General features: G+C 37.2%; 1 protein-coding gene across 2 annotated transcripts in view; it reads right to left on the reverse strand.

Moving 5' to 3' along the window:
- The window catches only part of Pcca (propionyl-CoA carboxylase subunit alpha), a 356,906-nt gene that overhangs the window by 269,973 nt on the left and 63,023 nt on the right, over positions 1-23,910 (reverse strand). The window lies entirely within an intron of this gene.

Raw genomic sequence — 23,910 nt, forward strand, 5'->3', positions numbered from 1 at the left:
GTCACTACTAACCCCTGCATCCAATCACTAAAACCACCCTGGCCAAGGCATCTAAAATCCGAGTTCTCCAACATGTGCAGTCTTGGTGCCACCTAGAGCCACCACCCATGCCCATGACAAATCACCATTCTCCTCCTTCTACATACTTGTCATCTTATCTCTTCTGTTTCTTTCTCCCACTTCTAGTTTTTGAGAGCAAAGTGGCCATTTTACAGACAGTTCTTTATGTAGTCCCTGTGGGACCCTGAATTGCCCTACAAACTAGAGAAAGCAAGAGGCTGAAGGAAACAGTCTTACAGAGAAAAGGTAATGATGGGAGAGAGACAGAGAGCTGAAGACATTTTAAGGTCTGGTTTGTTCTGCCCTGCAGCAAGTGATTCAATGTCTTAGTTAGGAGCATGAGGCATGATTTGGCACTGATCACCAGAAGGTGACCCTGTGAATCTTCTGCTACTCCACCTGTGATGGGAAGCAACGAACCCATCACCAGGGCTGTTGTGAAGAGCAAAGGAGTTGGTGCATGATGAGTGTTTGGAATAGTTCCTGGAATAAAGTACTCAAAAAGAGTTAACGACTGGCTGAAGCTAGAAGTCTCATCCATTCCTGTCACATCGACAGGCAACTCCGTTTTGCTTGTACTCTGGTTTTATAGAAATCTGTTATTACCTTTTTGTTTTTCTCTACAATTCACTTTTAAAGTTGCTATTGCTTATAAAACAGTATGATAAAGGATGAAGCTAGCAGGAATGATAATAAAAACCAAAGTCCTAAATATTAATAAATATAGGCCCAAATTAAATCTTATAAAGACTGCAAAAACAAACTTACCACTACAAATAAGAACAGAAGACAATGCCCTATAAACTAGAGTTTTGTACCAAAATCTAATACACAATTTCTTCATGCAAAAGGAATGAATTTATTAGGAAATATGGCCCCAATCAACATTTAAGTTTTTTAAATACATTTTAAATTAGTTTGGGGTGAACAGCAAAGAGACTAAAAAATTTTTTCTCCTGTTTGAAAGTATATTACAAGATGAAGAATCATCAATTAGTAAATAAATTGATAAAGCAATAGGAATTCAGATAAGTAAGTCAAGATCCTTAGAAATAATGATAATTAACTAATGGTAATAAGGCCCCAAAAGAATGTGAAAGTGTCCTAGGGAAGAGTGCGCAGAGGAAGCTGGTCTTGGATGCTCTCCCCATGGGATCTCAGCAAGGTCCCTCATTACGAGATCTGAAGCGGTCACTTAGTTACCTTCCAGCACCCGGTGTACCCAACTTTGGGGGCTCAGAATATTTTGTAATTGTACAACCTGACAATCTCAGAGTTTGGGCTCATGTGTGTCATAACTACCAATATTTACCATATTAAAATAAAGACAAGTTTTAAAATTTCTTTCTTTAAAAAGAACAGCCCATTTAATGTGAACAATTAAAAATAACATTTTTTGACATTTTATGACAAATTTATTAGTAAAAGTCGACATGTTTTACATTTTTGCAAATCTCTTTCACATCTAGCTTAATAGAAGACAGCTGGATTCTCATCTCTGGTTTCCGCATTCAATCTGTTATGATAACATACATTATGGACTAGCTAAAGACTCTACTGCATAATCCTAAAAGGATGATGGGGAAAGAGTATTATGGAAAACAGTTTTCACTTCAGACTTTCAAAAGACCTCAAGGACCCAGGGGCCAGAACAGGGAGTGGGGAGCCGATGCTCCAGTGTAGGCCACTTTAATTTCCTTCATTGCTCACATCATCATCTGATTTTTTCACTGTTGGCCCCCAGTACTAAGCCAACCCAGTTCTTCTACCTCTTGCCCATAGTTCTCTGGCAGAGAATGTGCCTGAGAAAAAAAGGGAATAGGGCTTTGTTTTCGCTCCTCCTAGAACAGGATCTCTTACCTACAAAGCTTCAGCGCAGGGAACCAAGTGGACCCCGAGACAGAAAAGCCAGAGTGGAGAGTTTCCAGGGTCCCTCAGCTGTAGCGTGAAGCAGGACATGTACAGAGAGAACTCCATGCACCCTGAGCGGCCTTCCCAAGTCTTGAAGGACCAGCTTGCCATGGATCCTAGGCATTCGCTTATCATGCCTATCTGTGACTAGTAAGTGTGCTTTGCCTGATGTGTCCAAAGGTTCTGATTTGACACACCCAGACCCTAAAGGCTGCTAGGACTATGCAAAACCTCCTGCCAGATCTGGGAAACTCTGTAGGCCTGGTAGGGTGTTTAGAGTCCTCCAGTGCAGTGAGTCCCTCCTATTCTTTGAAACTGGTGCATGGTATTTTTCTATTTCACACTCACACCAGAAAGCATGTGATTGAAACTCTTAGATCAATCAAATAATGGTCTCTTGGCTGTGGGGCAGATCAGTGTAGAGCATGTGCCTAGCACACACTGGTTGGGCTCCCTAGTATCACTGATGATGGAGATGAGGAAGAGGAGGAGGATGACAACAATGACATGATAATGATCTCCTTTTCATTTTTGTTAATCATCAAAGCAATCCATGCAGATTTCTTACACTTTGCTGTATGAACTCAAATCAGTTCACCCATTTGATTCCTGGCAATTAAAATATGTGTACATATACTCCATCAGTGAAAGCTGTTCATTCTAAAGCATTAACATCATTTTTCCAAATAGTGTCAAGTATTAATGGATATTCGTGAGGGCAGGGAAGCAACAGTCTGATACAATAATATGAAAAATAAGAATTTAATTTCTCAAATGCTAATTCTATTAAATAAAATGCAAATGAATCAAAGTGTGATTATATTTCATGGCAACTAATTGGCCCTGAGTATAATTATAATTTTGTCTACTTTAATCCAAGCACACTTAACAACATACCATAGTGAAAGCTCTTTGAGAAATAAACAATCTTCGCAGAAGTAGCTTACCATCACCACACATAGACTGAATAATATTTAATTTGATACTAGGATTATGAAAGTTACCCCTTACTGCTCTAGATTAAGCTTTTTAAACAACTTGGTATTTGGGGGGATTTATTTCTTTTCAGAACTAACATCACTCAGGACAGAGTATCCTCTTCCTATCTCCACTCGACTCTAATAAGCAGTTCATACACCTAAGAAGGGTGAGATTTTTTTTTTAAATATCTTTATTTTATTTTTATGTGGTGCTGAGGATCAAACCCAGTGCCTCAGGTGTGCTAAGTGAGCACTCTACCTCTGAGCCACAACCCTAGCAGAGAAAGGTGATCATTTACTAACTACGGAGACAACACTTGAGTTAAGATGTGATAAAATAAGAGGACCTGGAAGAACTTTTAAAATAACATACTTTACTTTACTTGGTTTAGTGTCTATTCTATCAGCAATAAAAAAAATAAAATAAAGATAAAACATCGTTTTCTTTCTCCTGGTCACAAAAATATGAATTGTAAGGAATGAAGAAGAGTAAAAGCAGGTATCTTTGATTATAGGGGAATATTTCAAAGATAATCACTAAAGTGCTCTGATGCTGTATGTAAAAGAGAACTACAGCCTGTTCTCCAAAGCCATCCTGTGTGTCCTGGGACAGGCTGGCATCCCAGAGCAATATCAGATGCGAGAACATACTTCTGGGCTTAATGCATTCCCTTTTACAGATTTTTTTTTTCTTTTACAGATTTGTTACGGATTTTCAAACATAATCAAAAGTAGACAAAATAGTATCTCTAGGTACTAATCATTCAGATTCAGCAATTATTTTAAAACTAGTTTTAAATTTATATTTCAGCAATACTATAACAAACTTAGCCTTCAAAATATACCACTATATAATTAATATCAAACACTGAACTAACCTAGTCTACTCTAGAGCAATAGACTTCTCCTTTATAAATAGTATATAAACATGTTTCCAGTTGTTTTTCACATTCAATATAGTTTCTCTAAACTGGCTTTCTAATGAGCAACATTATACATAAAGACTTTGATTATATGATAGCTATTGAAACATTCTCCAAATTAAAATACTGTGGTTAAGAAATGAAATGTCATTTTTAACATGATATGTTCTTATTTCTCTAACATCTGTATTCAAACAACCAAGAGCTAAAAAAGGCTAGGAACACACACATGTGCTCACATGCAAGCTGCTCACAGGTACTCACACTATAAGTATGATGAGAAATGCAGACAACAAAAAAACAATATGCTCCACTTGGCACATTAGCATATCAGACACTGTGTCAACAGGGTGCCTCAGGAACACTGCAACTATATTTTTAGATAAGGTCCAGTCAAACAAAGCCCCAGCAATCATTTTATTTTCCTGTCTCTTTGTCTGTTTTAGAAAGCATGCGCTTAAAAGTTTAATTTTAGAACACATTTTGGGGCAATAAGAATCATTAACCATATATAACAGTGATAAGTAATATTACTTCATTTAATCCAACAAAATCCTCCAATGATTTATTACCTTCACTAGAACAAAGAAAAAAAATACTTGTTTTCTACTGAATTCTAAATTCAGGCATCGCATACAAATAAACCAATAAAAACAAATTTTAAGCTAAAAATAGCATTACAACATAAAAATACAGGGATGCATGTCAAAATATTTATACATTTATTTCCAAATTTCAAATTTTAATTAATCAACTTCTCTCAAACAGAACACTAGCAAGCACACGTTGAAAGCCTCTTGAGTTGGGGGCTGGGGTTGTGGCTCAGTGGTAGAGGGCTCGCCTAGCTTGCACGAGGCACTGGGTTCGATCCTCAGCACCACATACATGTAAAATAAAGATATTGTGTCCACCTAAACTAAAACATAAATATTTTTTAAAAAGCCTCTTGAGTAAAGCCAAAGGGCTAAAAGGCATGACTGCAGCCTTTTAGTACACAGATTAGTGACAAACAAAGCTCACATACATCATCTAAGGCAAATCAGAAATGCTCACAAGAGGAAAAAAAATGACAAACACCGAACCTATACACTTAAATGAAATAAGGAAAAGTACACAAAAATATTTTATTTGCATCTTCCAGTCAATGACAAGAGATCATTTCTTAAATGAATTAAGAAAAATTAAAAGAATCCCCTTAGAGTTGAAACATACCCTATTTGCCATGTAGTCCATAAAGTGTTTTGTTTCTAATTATTTCATAAAGTTTAACACAAAAATCAGAAGCCATATTATATTTTAAGATTCACTAGAAATTGAACATGCATCATCGGCCTGGTGGTTGTGGCCGAAAATAAAATAATAAAACATATTTAACAACAAGAACTCTCATCTCAGGATGGCTTAAATAATAAAAAATGTTACCTCACACAATGACATGAAACCATTCCCTGGAAGCTCCCCTCCCTTGCCATGAATCACACTGGCCCACATGCCTATCATAAAGCAGTCGTTAGTAAGAACTTCAAACATTGAATTTGATCTCTTCCCAAGAGAGCGATATGCCTTTGGACTCTCTTGCCATGGTGGCAGCAGCATGGCACAGCTCCCATCAGACGGGAGATCAATGAGGGGGACAACTGACGCCCCACATTGACCTTTGTTGCTAACCGAGGATGTCTGGCCAGTTAGAGGTATTTGACACATTTTCGACTTACAATGGGTTTATGGTGTTAGAAATTAAGCATCTATAGTGTTAGAAATTAAAAGGAAACTACATTGCTGTGCTAAGTCATTAACGCAGACCAAGCACATTTGAATCAGTAATATCAGAATTTACTGAATACCAATAAATTCACTAGCTATACCACTTTCATCAGTGGCAGTTCCCTGAATACCTGTGAGTAACCTGGTAGTCGTAAGTTGGGCAATCACAAGTTCTTTTATTCCAATCTCAATTTCTAGTACCTATAACCCTCATGTTACACATCACACTTTACACAATTTTATGTGTGTGTGTGTGTGTGTGTGTGTGTGTGTGTTAAAGAAAGGCTAAGAGAGGATTAAGGCAGTCACAGGGTTCAAGAGGCTGAACTGAAAGTGAAGACAAAGAACAGATATGAATGCAAATAGTCACTGCAGATGGTCAGGTCACAAACCAGCTGAAGAACCTGTTCAGGGTGCAGAGCTGTCAAAGCACAAGAACAACTTCTAGGCCCAGGTCTGGAAGGACCAGACAGCAGTTTCATAGTGCCAGCTTCAGGTGTCAGCTTGGAGCACAGTCATCATGGGAAGGAGAGTTCACACTCTGCTAAAGTGTGAGGAAACAGATCCAGAGGTTTGGAAAGAAGACTCGTGATGAGTGACCAGAAGACAGGGTCAGGGTGCCACATGTCCAATCTCAGGATGCCCCTCCTTTCATGGGCCTCAAGTGAGGGGGCTGCATCATTTGGTGATCTGTTTTGTTCAATAAGTTCATGGACCTGGTTTTTCTGACATGAGTTTGATTTTGATATACCCAAGTATCCATGTGCTTGATAATGTGATAAGTTCAAGGAGGGTCATTTTTATTAACACAATTAATTTATCAGTTTATGCCTTATGGTTGTACCAGGCAGATACAGTAACTATTTACTTGGTAAACAAAGTGTGGAGTCATTCTACCGCTGCACTTAAACTTGAAGTGGAGTAGTTTATGGCGAACTACTACTTTACAAAATGGAGTAACAAAGGTTTAGGAACACCCTGAAAACTGTTGTTCTATACACCACAGAGCAACTCAGTGCAGGGCACAGCCTGCTGCGTGCACATCCAGTGGGAGAAACCACGAGCAAACACAATCCACATAGATACTTATCCTTTGGCAGGTAAACTCAACTCAGTTCATCTGCTTGTTCCTTGCAATTAAACACACACACACACTCACACACATACACACACACACACACACACACACACACACACATATCACCAGTGAAAGATGTTCATTCTACTACATTTCAATATTTTTATATAAATCAACAAAAGATTTAGCAAGAATATATAAAGAGCCCTATGCTTTTTATTCAATAAGATGACAAGCGACACAAGTGGAAAAAGGGCAAAAGACTTAACAGACATATCAGCAAAGAAGATAGACAACAGCAAATAAGCTCAACATCATTAATTATCAGATGAAAACAAATCAGAACCACAATAAAATACCACCAAATACACAATGGAATAGTTGAAAGTGGGGTAAGAATGTGGAGCGACTAGAACTCCCACGCAACACTAGAAGACGGGTAAACTTGTCCCTCTCACTGTGCAGATTCAACAGAGACTAAACACAATCTGATCCAACCATTCCACTCCTAAGTATTCACCAAAGAGAAATGAAAGCATATGTCCAGGTTAACTACTTGTTCGGAGCACCTTTACTTCTTAAAAGCTCAAAAGTGGAAACTAGGGGCTGGGGTGGGGGTCAGTAGCAGAGTGCTTGCCTAGCATGGGTGAAGCACTGGGTTCAATCCTCAGCACCACATACAAAAATAAGGAAATATGGGGCTGGGGCTGGGGCTCAGCGGCAGCGCACTTACCTGGCATGTGGGAGTCACTGGGTTCAATTCTCAGCACCATGTATAAATAAATAAAATAAAGGTCTATCAACAACTAAAAAATATTTTTTAAAAAATAAGGAAATAAAATAGAGGCATGCTGTCCATCTACAACTACAAAAAAAGAGGGAATTTTTTTTAAAGTGGAAACCATCAGATGTCTAGTAGCAGATGAATGGATATAAATAAAATTATGATGTATCCACACAAGAGAATACAGTATTACTCAGAAATAAAATGGAATAAACTAGATACAACATGGATACAACATGGATCATTTTCAAGAACGTTTGCTGAGTGAAAAAAAAAAAGTCCATGCAGGAATGGGGTTGTAGCTCAGTGGTAGAGCATGTGTGAGGCCCTGGGTTCAATCCTCAGCACCACATAAAAATAAATAAATAAGATAAAGGTATTGTGTCCATCTACAACTAAACAATATTAAAAAAAAAAAAAAAAAAGTCCATCCAGCACAAGCACATCCTATGGGATTCCAACTGTGTGAGAACAAACCACCTTCAGTACAGCAGATCCAGCCCTGGCTGGAAGGTGTGGAAAGAGGCCAAAGGAACAGCAGCAAAGGGGCACCTGGAACTCTTTGGAGTTGTCCCTTTATCCTGATTGGGATTATGAGTTCATGAGGGTATACATAAAGTATACAGTAAGTTTTGCTAATAAAACTATTAATGAATGTCCATGGTCAATGGCCCCAGACCTCCCACATGTCTGTGCAATGGGTCTCAGAAGCAGTACTACTAGACCAACAAGCACAGGTCAGAGGAGACACGAAGAGGATTCAAGACAGAGGGCCAGAGGAAGGCTGCACTGCTAGTCACTCCATGGCTCGGATTCAAGCAGTGGGAGCACTGCTCCTCAATGAGGTGGGTAAGAAAGGGATTTCAGTAAAATTTATATTGGACAGTCAGGTGTCTTGGAAACTCAGGAATCTGGGTGCACTGAACAAAGAAAAAGCACATCGGAGCCAAGCTGCTTTGTGGCAGTGGCCGCTGCAGCAGTGCTGCTTCACCATAGAGAGAAACGCAGAGTTGGTAGAGGAAAACCTGAGACCAGAGAACTGAGCAATTCCAGAGGCTGCATTATGCACTGGGTGCTTGAAAAGTACCCTGTACCTCCCACCTAGCCACGGAGAGCCATCTTGAAGCAATCATGCTGCAGCTGCTGCTGTGGAGCTGGGAGATCACAGCAAACACTGCCACTCTGCCCCAGCAAGTGCCTATCATGTGGCCAAGCCTGTAGCAGAACAGGAGCAAAACAGGCACCAAGAGGCTTGAACCCAGGGAGATTCAAGTTGGAAAAGCAAAGAGAAGCCCAACTCTTTTCTCCTTTGAATCTGGTGGCTCACGAGACCAGCAGAAGTGGGTCAGGAATCAGAACAGGCAGGTGTGAAGACACAAGGACTAAGCCTAGGAAGTCTGCTTTCCTGGCAGCAAGGTGTATGGAGGATTGGCTCCCCTGCCCCACAAGTAGAATTTTTAGGAGGCTCCTGAGATCCAGGTCCTCGAGCCCTCCCCCCACACTCCCTACCCCAATCCAATAGAGACTGAAAACTGCCAGGCTATGGGTGTGTTGATCTAATCTCTCCAGAGCAGGTATCACCTAAAAAATCCCCAAAGTCTGATTAGACCTATGCCCCAGTCACCAGAACTTCACTCATCTATACCAAGTCCACTCAGGAAGTGCACCTATCTGTTCTGTATAAACAAAACTCTACCTGACAGTACATTTTACTCCATGCTACCTCATATCAGTGAGAGGGAAGCTAAAAATAAGTTTAACCAACTTCAGGCTTAAGCCACTCCAAATGACAGCTCAGAGAGCAATACAAAAAGAGGAAGGAGTTAACAACCCCCAGCACTTGCTCTTGCTCTCAGTTCACAGCTCAAGAAGAGATGGAAAGAAAGACAGCTGGGCACAGTGACCATCCATTCTCGTTGAATATTCTGAACACGTCAGTGGAGACAATTCTGTCACTTTTCATTAAGAATCTTATTCCCTTTTTCTTTCTTTCTTTCCATGTATGTATGGGAAGGGGGAGAGGGAGAGAAGGAGTGTGTTAGTTCTTGATTCACTGATTCGTTCAGGAAAATATACACATAATATATACATATCTGTTTCTTCTCATTTTTAATATTTTGTAATGCAGTTATATTCCTTGCCTTGCCTTTTTGAGGGTTAAGATTTGGCAGGTTATATATTTTGGTTTGGTTTTTATTATTTTCATTTGTTTGTTTTTCTTGTTGATCTCCTGCTAACAGCCAAATTCTATCGCTCTTTCTCTCTCCCCTTATTTTGTCTTTTTCATATAACCATCACCTGCTACATACAAAAAATGTCTCTGTTCACTTTTTGAAATTGTAACTCTTTTTCTATCTTCCTATCACATTTTCTTTTCTCTTAATTAGCTGAATTTTTACTATCTTTTAGAATTGATTTATATAACCTCTACCCTACCATTTATGTTGATGAGATTATTACTGCTATGAATTAAATAGCTTACACTTGCTACTTGCTTTAAAGCCCAGATCTAGTTCATGGTTATCGTTTCCACTGTTGACAATTGTTGATCCCACCATTTCTGTTTTTTGTGGTAAATCATGTTATAGGTGTCATGATGGGAACTGGGTATTTACTTTAATGCTATATATTGTTTGCATCAGTTGTTGCTATTGTTTACTTTGCCCTATTCTGTGAGGTGCTGAGAACGTACAGGGACACTACAAGTTCATAGGTTGGAGACATTGCTGTTGAACTAAACACAACCAAGACAATGTACCTTACTCTACATAAAAATTGATAATTCAGTCATACTTTAATATAAAAAATAGAAAAGACAAAAACCCAAATGACCAGGCCCCAAGTAGAAACACATATGAGTGGACCTCCCCCAGGTCCCAACTATGGACATTCACTGCTACAGAAAAGCAAAGAATTAACACAAAGGGAATTTAAAAATCTAGATCACTCTAAGACACATAGCAACAGAAGAGAAATATCTCCAAATGCTTTTATAAAAGCCAACAGAGAAATACAACAAGTATTAAAAAACAAGATTGCACGACACTTTGTAAAGTTCATAATTCATCAGCAACTGACCACAAAGCTATTAAAGTGAATCAAATATCAGATAAAGAATTTGAAAGAATCATTATAAAAATGATTATTGAATTCCAAAAGAAGAGAGCAAAGCCACTGAATGAATTAAGGAAGTCAGTACAGGATATGAATGAGAAATTCAATAAGAAGATAGAAATACTGACAAAGAGTCAAAGAGAAATCTTGGAAATTAAAGACATAATAAATCAAATTAAATGTTTAGTTGAAAGTCTCTAATAGAGTAGAACATGTGGAACACAGAATCTTAGAGCTGGAAGACAAAGTGGATAACCTTGACATTCAGACAGCATAAAATAAGTAACCGTGATCAGAATATACAAGAACTCTGGGACAACACTGAGACCAAATTTAAGAATCATTGGAATTGAGGAGGACTGTGAGATATGGCAAAGGGATATAACCTCTTCAAGGAAATAACAGAAATTTTCCCAAACCTTAAGATTGACATGGACATCCAGATACAAATACAGGAGGCATTCAGAAGTCCACATACACAAGACCAAAAAAGAAGCTCTCCACAACATATAATTAAAATGTCTAACCTGCAAAACAAGGACAGAATTATAAAAAGCTTCAAAAGAAAAATGTCAGGTCATATATAGAGGTAAGCCTATCAGAATCACTTCTGATTTCTCAGCACAAATTCTAAAAGCCAGGAGGGCTTGGCATAATGTGTTCTGAGTCCTGAAAGAAAATATCTGTCAACCAAGACTACTATATCCAGCAAAGCTATAATTTAAAACCTAAGAGAAATAAAAACCCTTCCAAGATAAGAAGAAACTATAAGAAATCATGACAACTAAAATGGCACTACAGAACATGTTTAATGAAATACTCCACACACAAGAAATCAAACACAAACCACAGAGTTTACAAATGAACAAAACTCAAATAAACAGAAGCTAAGCAAATGAGAAACAGGACCAAATTAAATATTATAAATAAATCAAAATGGCAGAAATTAATAAACATCTCTCTATAATAATACTGAATGTAAATGGTCTCAAATCACCAATTAAAAAGCATAGGCAGGAAGTATGGATTTAAAAACAAGACCCAACTTTATGTTGCTTGCAAGAAGCACACCTTACAGGCAAAGACAGTCACAGGCTGAAAGTGAAAGGATGGAAATTGATAAACAATGCAAATGGAACCCCAAAACAAGCAGAAGTAGCTATTCTCATATCTGACAATCCAAAATTAATCAGAAAAGACAACAGTCATTTCATACTGCTAAAGGGAACAATCCAAAAAAAAGATATAACAATAATAAATTCTTGTGCCCCAAATGTGGGTACAAGTAATCACATAAAAGAGATACCACTCAAACTGAAGCATCAAATACACATTAGTACAATAATACTGGGTAATTTCAACACATCTCTCTCACCATTAGATAGTCATCCAGACATAAACATGGAAAAGACTCTGGACCTGAAAAATATTATAAATTAAATGGACTTAACAGAAATCTATAGAATAGTTTATCCAACCACAGCTGGACATACTTTCTTCTCAGCAGTTCATGGAACCTTCTCCAAAACAGACCATGTTTTAGGTTGCAATGTAACTCTTAGCAAATTCAAAAAAAATATAAGTCCTTGTACCTTATCAGATCATAATGGTATGAAATTAGAAATCAACATGACAAACCCTACAAAACTATATAAACACAAGGAGATTAAACAATTCACTTTGGAATGATGAATGGATGACAGATGAAATCAGGAGAGAAATTTAAAAATTCTTAGACTCAAAATAGAATAGTGATGCAACATTTTGGAACCTCTAGGACACTATGAAGACGGTTCTAAGATGCAAGTTTATAGCTAAGAATGCCTACGTAAGCAAATCCAAAAGATGTGAAATAAATAATCTAATGATTCATCTCAAGGCCCTTGAGAAAAAAACAAACCAACTCCAAAACCTGTAGAAGGAAGGAAATAATTAAGATCACAGCTGAAATCAATGAAATTGAGAAGAAAAAAATAATACAAAGAATCAATGAAACAAAGAGTTGGTTCTTTGAAAACATAAACAAAATTGATAGACCCTTAGACAAACTAACAAAAAGAGAGGAAACCCAAATAAATAAAATTAGAGGAGAAATCACCACAAACATGACAGAAATCATTAGAAAATATTTTGAAAATTTATACTCAAATAAATTGGAAAACCTAGAAGAAATGGATACATTTCTACACAAATACAATCTGCCAAAACTGAGTCAAGAGGACGTAGAAAACCTAAACAGACAAATAATTAGGAATGAGATAGAGGTAGCAATAAAAAGCCTCCTAACAAAGAAAAACCTAGAACCAGATGGATTCTCCACTGAATTCTACCAAACCTTTAAAGAAAAACTAATGCCAACACTCTTTGAATTATTTCATAAAATAGGGATGGAACACTACCAAATTCATTCTATGAAGCCAGTATCACACTCATATCCAAACCAGATAAGGATATAAGGAAAGAAAACTACAGGCCAATATCCCTGATGAACTAGGATACAAAAATACCTAATAAGATATTAGCAAATCATGTTCAACATCATATTAAGAAGATTATACACCATGAACAAGTTGGTTTTATTTCAGAGATCCAAGGATTGTTTAATTTATGCAAATCAATAAACATAATTTAACACATAAATAGAATTAAAGACAAAAATCAGGTAATCATCTCAATAGATGCAGAGACAGCCTTTGACAAAATTCAGCACCTATTCATGACTACAAAAACAATAAACACTAAAAAATCTAGGAGTTGGAGGAACCTATCTCAACATCATAAAAACTACATATGAAAAATCCACCACAAACCTCATAGTAAATGGAGAAAAACTGAAAGAATAACCTTTAAGATCTGGGAGAAGACAAGGATGTCCACTCTCATCACTTCTATTTGACATAGCAGTAGAAATTCTAGCCAGAGTAACTGGCATGGATAGAAATAAAAGGGATAAAAATAGGAAAGGAAGAACTCAAATTATCAGTTTGTAGATGATATGAGCCTATACCTAAAAAAGACTGCTAGAGCTAATAAACAAATTTTGCAATATAGCAGGTTATAAAATACAACATAGCAGATTATAAAAAACAATATAGCAGATTACAGAAAGTAACATACACCTGAGCATGGTAGTGCATGCCTGTAATCCCACTGGCTCAGAGACTGAGGCAGGAGAATCACAAGTTCAAAGTCAGCCTTATCAACTTAGCAAGGCCCTAAGCAACTTGGCGAGCCCCTGTCTCAAACCAAAAATTAAAAAGGGCTGAGAATGTGGCTGGGGCTGTAGCTCAGTGATAGAGTGCTTGCCTCACACATATGAGGCACTGGGTTCAATCCTCAGCAACACATAAAAATAAATAAATAAAGTTTTTTTTTTTTTAAAGGGCTGAGAATGTGGCTCAGGGGTTAAACACCACTGGGTTCAATCCCTGGTACCAATCAATCAATTGCTTTCCTATATATCAACAATGAATATGATGAGAATGAAATCAGGAAAACAATCCATTCACAGTAGCCTACAAAAAAGTAAAATACATAGGAATAAATCTGAAGAGGAGAAAGACCTCTACAATGAAAACTACAGAACACTGAAGAAAGACATTGAAGAAGACACAAGAATATGGAGCCCCCCCTCCTCCAATGTTCATGGATAGGTAGAATTAACATTGTTTAAATGGCCATATAACCAAAAGCCATATACAGATTCAATGCAATCCCCATTGAAATTCCAATGATATTCTTCACAGAACCAGAAAAAACAGTCCTGAAATTTATTTGGAAGGGTAAAAAAACAGCCAAAGCAATTCTAAGCCAAAAAAGCAATGATGTAGGCATGACAATACCTGACTTCAAATTATACTAAAGAGCCATTAAAACAAAAACTGCATGATATTGGCATGGTACAGATTAGAAGACACTGAGTCAAACCCACACATCTGCAGTCATCTAATCCTTGACAAAGGTGCCAAAAATATACACTGGAGAAGAGATAGTCTTTTTTTTTTTGGGGGGGGGGGAGACTAGGGATTGAACCTAGGGTTACTTAACCATTGAGCCACATCCCCAACCCTTTTGATATTTTATTTTGAGACAAGGTCTGGCTAAATTGCTTGGGGCCTTGCTAAGTAACTGAGGTTAGCTTTGAACTTGCAATCCACCTGCCTCAGCCTCCTGGGCCACTAGGATTACAAGCATGCACTACCATGCCTGGCCAGACATTCTTTTCAACAAATGGTGGTGGGAAAACTGGTTATCCATAGGTGGTAGAAGAATGAAACTAGACCCCTATTTCACCCTGCACAAAAATCAACTCAAAATGGATCAAAGACCTAGGAATTAGACCAGAAACTATACAACTCTTAGAAGAAAATGTAGGGTCAACAATCCAGATTTTAGGCACAGGCAATGAATGACTTTCTCAATAGAGTCCCTAAAGCTTGGGGAAAAAATTTCAAGAGTTAATAAATAAGAATCACATCAAATTAAAGAGCTTCTGCACAGCAAAAGAAACAATTAGGAATGTGAAGACAGAACCTACAGAATGGGACAAAATCTTTGGTACCTACTCTTCTGACAGAAGTTTAAAATCAAGACTATATAAAGAACTCAAAAACTTTACACCAAAAAATCTAATAACCCATTAATAAATAGGCAAATGAAATAGACACTTCTCAAAAGAAAAAATACAACTGGCCAACAAATACAGAAAAAAAAATGTTTGACATCTTTAGCAATTAGGGAAATGCAAATCAAAACTCATCTCACACCAATCAGAATAGCAGTCATCAAGTATACAATAATAAGGCCTGGTGCGGTGGCACATACCTGTAATCCCAGAGGCTCAGGAGGCTGAGGCAGGAGGAGTGCGAGTTCATAGCCAGCCTCAGCAAAAGTAAGAAGCTTAAGCAACTCAGTGAGACCCTGTCTCCAAATAAAATACAAAATATGGCTAGGTGGCCGAAGGCCCCTGAGTTCAATCCTCAGTATCTGTGCCCCAAGAATACAAATAATAAATGCTGGAGAATATATGGATAAAATGGAACAATTTTACACTGTTGGTGGGATTGTAAATTAGTACAACCACTATGGAAATCAGTATGAGGTTCATGAAAAGGGTAGGCATGGAACCACCATATGGCCCAGATATACCACTTCTCAGTATTTATCCTGAAAAATTAAAGTCATCATACATAGTGATACATGCATACCCATGTTTACAGCTTTATAATTCATAATAGCCAAACTATGGAACCAGGCTAGGTTTCTACTAGGTGTTCATCAACAGATGAATATAAAGAAAATGTGGTACACATACACAATGGAGTTTTATTCAGCCATGAAAAAAGAAATGAAATTCTGTCATTTGCAGGAAAATGGAAGGAACTAGACACCATTATGTTAAGCAAAATAAGCCAAACTCAGAAATTGAAGGGTCATATATTTTCACTCATATAAGGAAGCTAGAGAGGAAAAGAAAAAGAACGATGAGGGTGGATATCAATGTTCATAGTAGCTCAATTCACAACATCCAAGGGATGTAACCAACCTAGGTACCCTTCATCAGATGAATGGATGGAAATTATGAATGAAATTATGGCATTTGTTAGTAAATAGATGGGACTAGAGAATATCATGCTAAGTGAAATAAGCCAGTCCCAAAAAAACAAAGGCCAAACGTTCTCTCTGATATATGGATGCTAACCCATAACAAGGGAGAGTAGGGAGGGGAAGTATAGAAGTTCATTGGATTAGACAAAGGGGAATGAAGGGAAGGGGGAAGGGATGGGAATAGGAAAGACAGTGGAATGAATCAGACATAACTTTCCTATGTTCATATACGAATATAAGACCAGTATAACTCCACATCATGTATACCACAAGAATGGGACCAAAATTGTAATGGGTTGCACCCCATGTATGTATAATATGTCAAAATACACCCTACTGTCATGTATACCTAAAAATAACAAATAAAAATAAAAAATAATGATGGAGCAGTTCTCACAAAAATCAAAAAGGAAATAAGTAGAAGAAAGGGACCAAGGGTGGGAAGTGGAGAGGGAAAAGGAACACGTTGGAAAGTGATACTGACAAAATTATATTGTTATTGCATTCTGTGTGCATGTATGAATATGTAATAACAAATCCCATCATATATACAACTATAAAACATCAATTTAAAAAAAAAAAAAGTATTGGTGCCAGACACAGTGGCACAACACATGTAATCCCAGCAGCTCTGGAGACTGAGGCAGGAGAATCGAAAATTCAAAGCCAGCCTCAGCAAAAGTGAGGTGTTAAGCAACTCAGTGAGACCCTGTCTCTAAATATAATACAAAATAGAGCTGGGGATGTGGCTTAGTGGTCAAGTGCCCCTGAGTTCAATCTCCAGCACCAAAAAAAAAATAAAATAAAAAACACATATTGGTTAGAAAACATGGTCACATTAAACCTGTGAAACTTGAAACCAAAGTTGTATTTTAAGTAGCCAATGAGTCAACTCATTACCCAGCACTTGTATTAAGGATAAGCATGATTTTGTGGTTATTAAAAACAATAAGGAAAACTCTTTTTTGGGACCCTTCCCTCTGTGGAAGCTCCATTTCCATTCTATTGCTTTAATAAATCCTGTTACTTTCCTCTCACCTTTTGTGCCTATGGACCTCATTCTTCAAATTCCTGAAACAAAGAACCTACACATCCTTGGCATTCATATTTGGGGGCTCCTCAAGGATCGGTGTGAGGCCCTCACCTGGGAAGGGCCACATAAAAGGATCCTAGCCACTCCAATAGCAGTTACAGTAGTCAAGATTGACTCATGGATCCACCATTCTCTGTTTAGCCCTGAAACTCAACAGAAGAACCTAAAAGTCCTCACCCCTAGAGAGAATCCCCAGAAATCCACCGGGATTCCTGTGAGCACTGAAGGATTACAAACTTCTTTTCCACAAATCCTCAGGACATGGTACATTTAAAAGAGATGAATCATAACATCCTTTGGGACCTGTGACATGATATTGATAATTGGGGTAATCGTGTTTTTGGAAAAAAGGACTGACAGATGTTGCTCCTGATTCTTGAAGCAAATGTGTGGCTGTATCTGGGGTTTTAAACAGTCGTTGCAATCCTGTTCATGCACAGACACTGGTATCCCTATCCTCTGAAATGGGGAATCTCAAATTTTGGTAGATTCCCACATTGCTTTCCATAGCTCCATTTCCCATCTTAACTCAAGCCCTGGAGATCCTGTAATTCCAACAGTCAATAACCTAGCTACCTTTTCAAATTTTTCACAACGTTGAGACTGTTTAGAGGAAGAATAAGAATGTACAGGATATATTCTTCTTTTAACTTTCCCAGTAACTACTGAAAAATGAACCAAAACCACAATGGACATTCAGGATGTCAAGTGATGCTGTATAATTCCACTACCAGCAGTAACCTAAATGGAGGCCTTCATCCAGGAAAGGATCAGGTTCATCTAAAACCCACTCCAACCCAGTCAACAGCTGGAACACCCTTGCTGATGGGAAGACCTAAGAAGGGCCCAGTACCTCTACTTGGAGCTCTAAACTATACCTATTGTAATTACATTCTAAATTTCAAAGCTAAAATGGGCATCATGGAACGAGAAGGAGGACTTTGGTGTGTATTTCCAGAATGCGACTCTTACAAGGGGTAGAAGTACTTGCAATTCCACTGGCTATTACACAAAGGTAATAGTGTTCAGCATATAGTGTTCAGCAACCTCATGAGAGCATGTGAAAATTGGAGTTGGACAGGAACTCTCCTGAATCTTACCAATGGCATTTTCCAAAAAAAAATTATCTAATCCCTATGCTTTTTAAGAATCTGTTGTACTAGAGCCCCTTCCACACCCTAATTCAAGCTTCTCAGAATACTCACCTTACTGTGTAGCTGAACATTTCCACTGGACCAAACCCCTTGACTGGGACAACTAAAGACCATGGAATGCCAGTATCTCTCCGTGAGATATCTTTTGGTCAGCATCTTACAAAAATGTCTGAGTCCAACATTATACCACTGAAATAGACCTAACACCCACAGGTCTATTATTCCCATGTGGAACCTAAGTCATTCCCAGGAAATACAGAAGTCCATGTACCACAGTGGTACATAGCTGTCCTCAATCTTGAGGTATACTTCCTGGACCAAATGGCAACTTCAATGGCAATCCTTAACTTGGGATCATTTCTAAACAAGTAATCAATTCTCAATCACAGAGATTGATAAAGAGCCCGCTCACTCTCTGACCTGAACTAGTCAAGCTAGTATGGATAGTACATTACTCACAATCCCATATTAAAAAGACCCATTTCAAAAATATCATAGCCAGGGCAACTACTGGTTTGTGGGAATACCTCTTTTTGAGGCTACTATACTAATCTAACCTTAATGGTTTTAGAGTCTTGGAAAGCCACTGTGGGGGGCCATCAAAGCCTAACAAGAGAGCCTCAGCTCCTTGGCAGAAATGGTCCCACAAAACCAAAGGGTCTTACACAATCACAGCTAAACAGGGCAGAACATGTGTGCTTCTTAAGAGGGCATGTTTCTAGATATTAACTCCCATTTAGTTAAAGAAAACTTAAAAGTTATTAAATAGATCATTGAAAAGCTCAAGGAAAGTACTAGCACTGGTTCATGGTTCTCCAATTTGCTCACAGGATGGAGACACAACATACTCATATGGAGCCTTCCATTTTTATTACCCTAACTCTTTTCTTATAATTTGAGCCTTTTATTTGAGTGTGCTAATAAGATTTATTTACTCTCGATTAGACTCCATGAAGCTCAGATAGTCATGGAAATGCAAGCTGCCATAGAAGTGCCACCTGACTTATAGGAGCCCATCAGACAGATCCTCTGGGGAGTTTTTCTGCTGTCAATGCCCCTTATCAGCCTGAAGTAGCCAGAGCAGTCATCCCTAGGCAGTTAGGGTTACTTCTTCAGAGGAGGGGAAATAAGAATAGGAGAGGGAAAAAGAGAGAAAATGGGTTAGGGTTAAGGGCCCCTCCCCAGGTACTTCCACATTTCTATCACTGACCGAAAATGAAGTAAACAGTGTGTGACCAGTAACTCCATTGGGGCCTGAGGACATGCACTGGAAACCTAAGCCAGTCCCTGAGGTACCCTAATTGCACAGGGAGCATATGAGCAACAAGTGACTTAAAATGACAGGGTCCAGGGGACTCATTTCCTGGAGCTGTGTGCCAGTAATTGTAGAAATCAACTAATTTCCTCTTTAAAGTGTCTTAAAAACCCCTAGACAACAGCCACCTAGTTGCTTGGGACACCTCTGCTACTACAGAATCTCTGCTTCATCTCTGTTGCTTAAATAAATCCTCTAACTTTGCTTCTCCCTGCTTTGCTCCCTCCCCCACACCAAAAAAAAAAAAAAGTGGGAATAAAAAATGGCATAGTCACTATGGAAAACTCTACTCCTAGCTATATACGCAAGGATTCAAACTGATGCTTTTGTGTACCAAAGTTCACAGCATCATTATTCATAATATCCAAAGATGGAAATATCCTATATGTTCATCAACAGGTGATGGCAAAACAAAATGTACTGTATCAATAAAAAGACCATTACTTAGCCTTCAACAGGATGGAAATTCTGACACATGCTATAATTGGATGAATTGTGAAAGCATGCAAAGTGAACTAAGCCAGACACAAAAGGACTAACAACAGTTCATAGAGACAGAAAGTTGAGTAATAGAGATCACCAAGTAATGGGTAATGGGAAGACAGGAAGTGAAACTTAAAAGATGTGGAATTTAACTCTGGGGTGATTTTAAAAAAGTTCTAAAGATGGGTGGTGGTATGCTAAATAAGATTCATTTATTTGTAATGTTGTCTATACAACATTACAAATAAAATTAACACCAATGAACTGTACACTCAAAAACAATGAAACTGCAGCTAGGAGCAGCAGCACACCTGTGATCCCAGATACTCAGACGGCTAAAGTAGAAGGATCACAAATTCAAGGCTACCCTGAGCAACTTAGAGAAACCTCGTTTCAAAATGAAAAATAAAAAGGACTGGGGCTACAGCTAAAAGGCAGAATGCTCCTGGGTCCAATCCCCAGTACCAAAAAATAATTGTGATGATGATTAAAATTTAAGAGACCTAGTGTACACCATGATGATCACAATTAATATGCTATATTCTTGAAAATTCTTCTAAGCGTGGATGTTAACTGTTCTCACCACAAAATAACTATGTAATAGATAAAAAGTAATGATACATTAATTAGCTAGGCTGAACCATTCTACAGTGTATTTATACTTCAAAACACACAATTTTATCTGTCAATTTAAGAATGCAAACCTAAAAAAATGGAGAGGTGACAAAATTTAGGCTGTATATGTTTAAGTAGGGGCTGGAGTTGTGGCTCAGTGGTAAGAGCACTTGCATAGCATGTGTGAGGCCCTGGATTCAATTCTCAGCACCACATATAAATAAATGAATCAAATAAAGGTCCATCAACATCAAAAATTAAAAAATAAAAAAAAACAAGTAAAAGTAAAATATTTAAAAATGAACCAAAATGAATCTTAATTTCAACTGAATGATACTGTAATCATTCATGAAAGAGATGTCCTACTTTCAAACATGTCCAAAAGCAAAAGTTATAAATTCCATGGGAATAATATGCAGGTAAAATACATTTGACAGCTATACATGCAGGATGGAGATGGGAAGGGACAGAAAATTGATTAGACAACTACAGAATTTCTATTATTGGAGTTGAAGTAGTTCAGTATTAATTCTAAATAAAACATGAAAAGCTAAGGATGTGCACTATGACCTCTGGGGAATTAAAAAAAAAAAAAAAAGTAAAAATCAAGGGGAAAAAAGAATCCAATAGATAAATTTAAAGAGAATTTCAAAAATTATTAAAAACAATTCAAAGAATATGGAGGAAAATGGGAAAGATGAAATCTATAATAAAATGGCACACATAAATTTAGCTATGTCAATTGTTTATCAAATATTAATAAATGATTAATTAAATTGCATGTAATAATGCCTACACAACTGTAAATATGCTAAAATCACTGAACTCCATACTTCAAAAGATGAGTGTTATGGTCTGTGAATTAAATCTTGATAAAGCTCTTACTTAAAAAATAAGCAAACAAACCAAAAAAAAAAAAATAGACTAAAATACTACAATTAAAGAGCAGAGATTATCAAAATGATTTTCCAAAGCATGACCCAACTACACAGATGGAGAGACACATCTTAGGCAAATAGTAAGAACAAAACAGGGTCTTAAGAATTAAACACAAAGCAACTTGTCCAAGATCACATAACTACTAAGTGGCAGAATAAGCAATGTAACTGTTTCTGACTCCAGGATGTGCTGCTACATGCAAGGGGGCAGCAGAGAGAGAAGCAGAAAAGCTGGAGTACACAACTTGAAGGTGACCACCAGAGGAAAGAAAACCTCAGCCTTACCAAATCAGATTTTCAACCTTCCTATTGAAACTTTCTCTCACATTTCAAAGCCCTAAAAGCATTTTGTCTCATCTCATCCTTAAAATATTTCCAAAATAAAGAAAGATTTGTTTTCCCCTTTCAGGAATTCACTTCAAGAGCATCTAGTCTTCAACACCATCTTTAAAATCTTCAACAAATATTCTAAAAGCTGAACTTAATCCAACATTCAGGAAAAGAAGCATGTTTTAAACATTTCATAAGGTATTCTGTCATAATAAATGTTTTTATAAAGTTTCATTCATATATATATATATGACTCCATAAGAAAGATAGTAAGTCAACAATATATCACATATTTCAAAAGACCTAGAAGAGAAGATTTTGAATGTTCTCACCACAATGAAATGATAAATCTTTGAGGCAATAGTTTGCAAGTAATTGCCCTGATTTGATCATTATAGGTTACACACATATATAGAAAGATCATGCTGTACCCCATAAATGTGTAAAATTATGCATAATTTTCAATAAATTTAGTTTAAAATTGCATCTAAAAAAAGAAAGAAATACATTAGGGAATTATTATCAAAAGGAAAACAATCAGAGAGTTTTCTCCTCTCAATCCAGAAACTTGATTAGTTCTACCTAAAAATACTAAGGGCATAAATCAGTAGTTCCATGCTGTTACTTCACTTATGAAGTCAGCAAATCCAAGTGCAGAGTTACTTTCACTTGCATGCATGATTGTGGGGGGAGGGGAGTACCAACATACAATTAGATCTCAACAATGACACATCAATGGGAGGAGGCAGAAGAGAGAAACTTCCACCAATGTAAGTAGGTGCCAGCTAGAGCCATCAATTTAATTAATTAATAAATTAATGAACTACCACTAACAGTCCAGTCTGGTTCCCATTCATTTTAGAGGCAATTTGGGACATGCATTCAGCCTGGGATCTATAGTCTCATTAACTAGCTATGTGACATTGGGCAAAGCATTTCTTTAACCTGAGATGGTTTTCTTCCATCAAAAGAAGAAAAGTAATAATAACACATCAATATTGTCATGAAGATTAAATAAGAATGGTGCAAATTGGTGTTCCAGGCATTTTAAAGATCCTGAGGGCTTCTTTTATTGTACAAACAAGGAAAGTTCTGGGCCAGTTATGTTCTTATAAACAAAATCCTATTTCAGCAAATAAGAGTATCTTATATAATAAATCCCTCTAGGGATTTAAACTGGTAGCTGGGGTTAGAAGTTCATAGGTGGAAAGGAACTTGGTCAATGTATTCATGTGATTTAAATTCGTTAAATTTTATATTCTCAAAAAATAAAATTTCAATATACTAAAATCAAAAGTCTATCCAGGGCTGGGGTTTGGCTCAGTGGTTGAGCACTTGCCTACCACGTGTGAAGCACGGGGTTCAATCCTCAGTAACTATATAAAAATAAATAAAGGTATAAAATAATATTTTTTAAAAGTCTATGTCCAAAATTTTAAAAAAACTAATAATGTTAAGAAAAATTATGTAGTTAAAACTAGATGTCTACAAAATATAGTAACAGTTCTCAACCTTTCATAAGCTGTAACATGTTTAATAATAAGGGTCCCACACAATGCATACTCCCATGAGCTACCCAGAGTATAGCCTAGATAGATTAAAGTTACAAACAACTCTGGGTTTCCAAGGTCTAATTTTTCTAAAAAATGGGGGGAAAAAAAGTCCAAATATGAGTGTAATATGCATTACTTTAAATTCACCCTAAACTATTTTAAGACCAAAAAAATTGTTAAATTATTGGCAAACTTGCTAACTTCGAAG

This window comes from Urocitellus parryii, chromosome 2 (assembly GCF_045843805.1).
Source record: "Urocitellus parryii isolate mUroPar1 chromosome 2, mUroPar1.hap1, whole genome shotgun sequence".
NCBI lineage: Eukaryota > Metazoa > Chordata > Mammalia > Rodentia > Sciuridae > Urocitellus > Urocitellus parryii.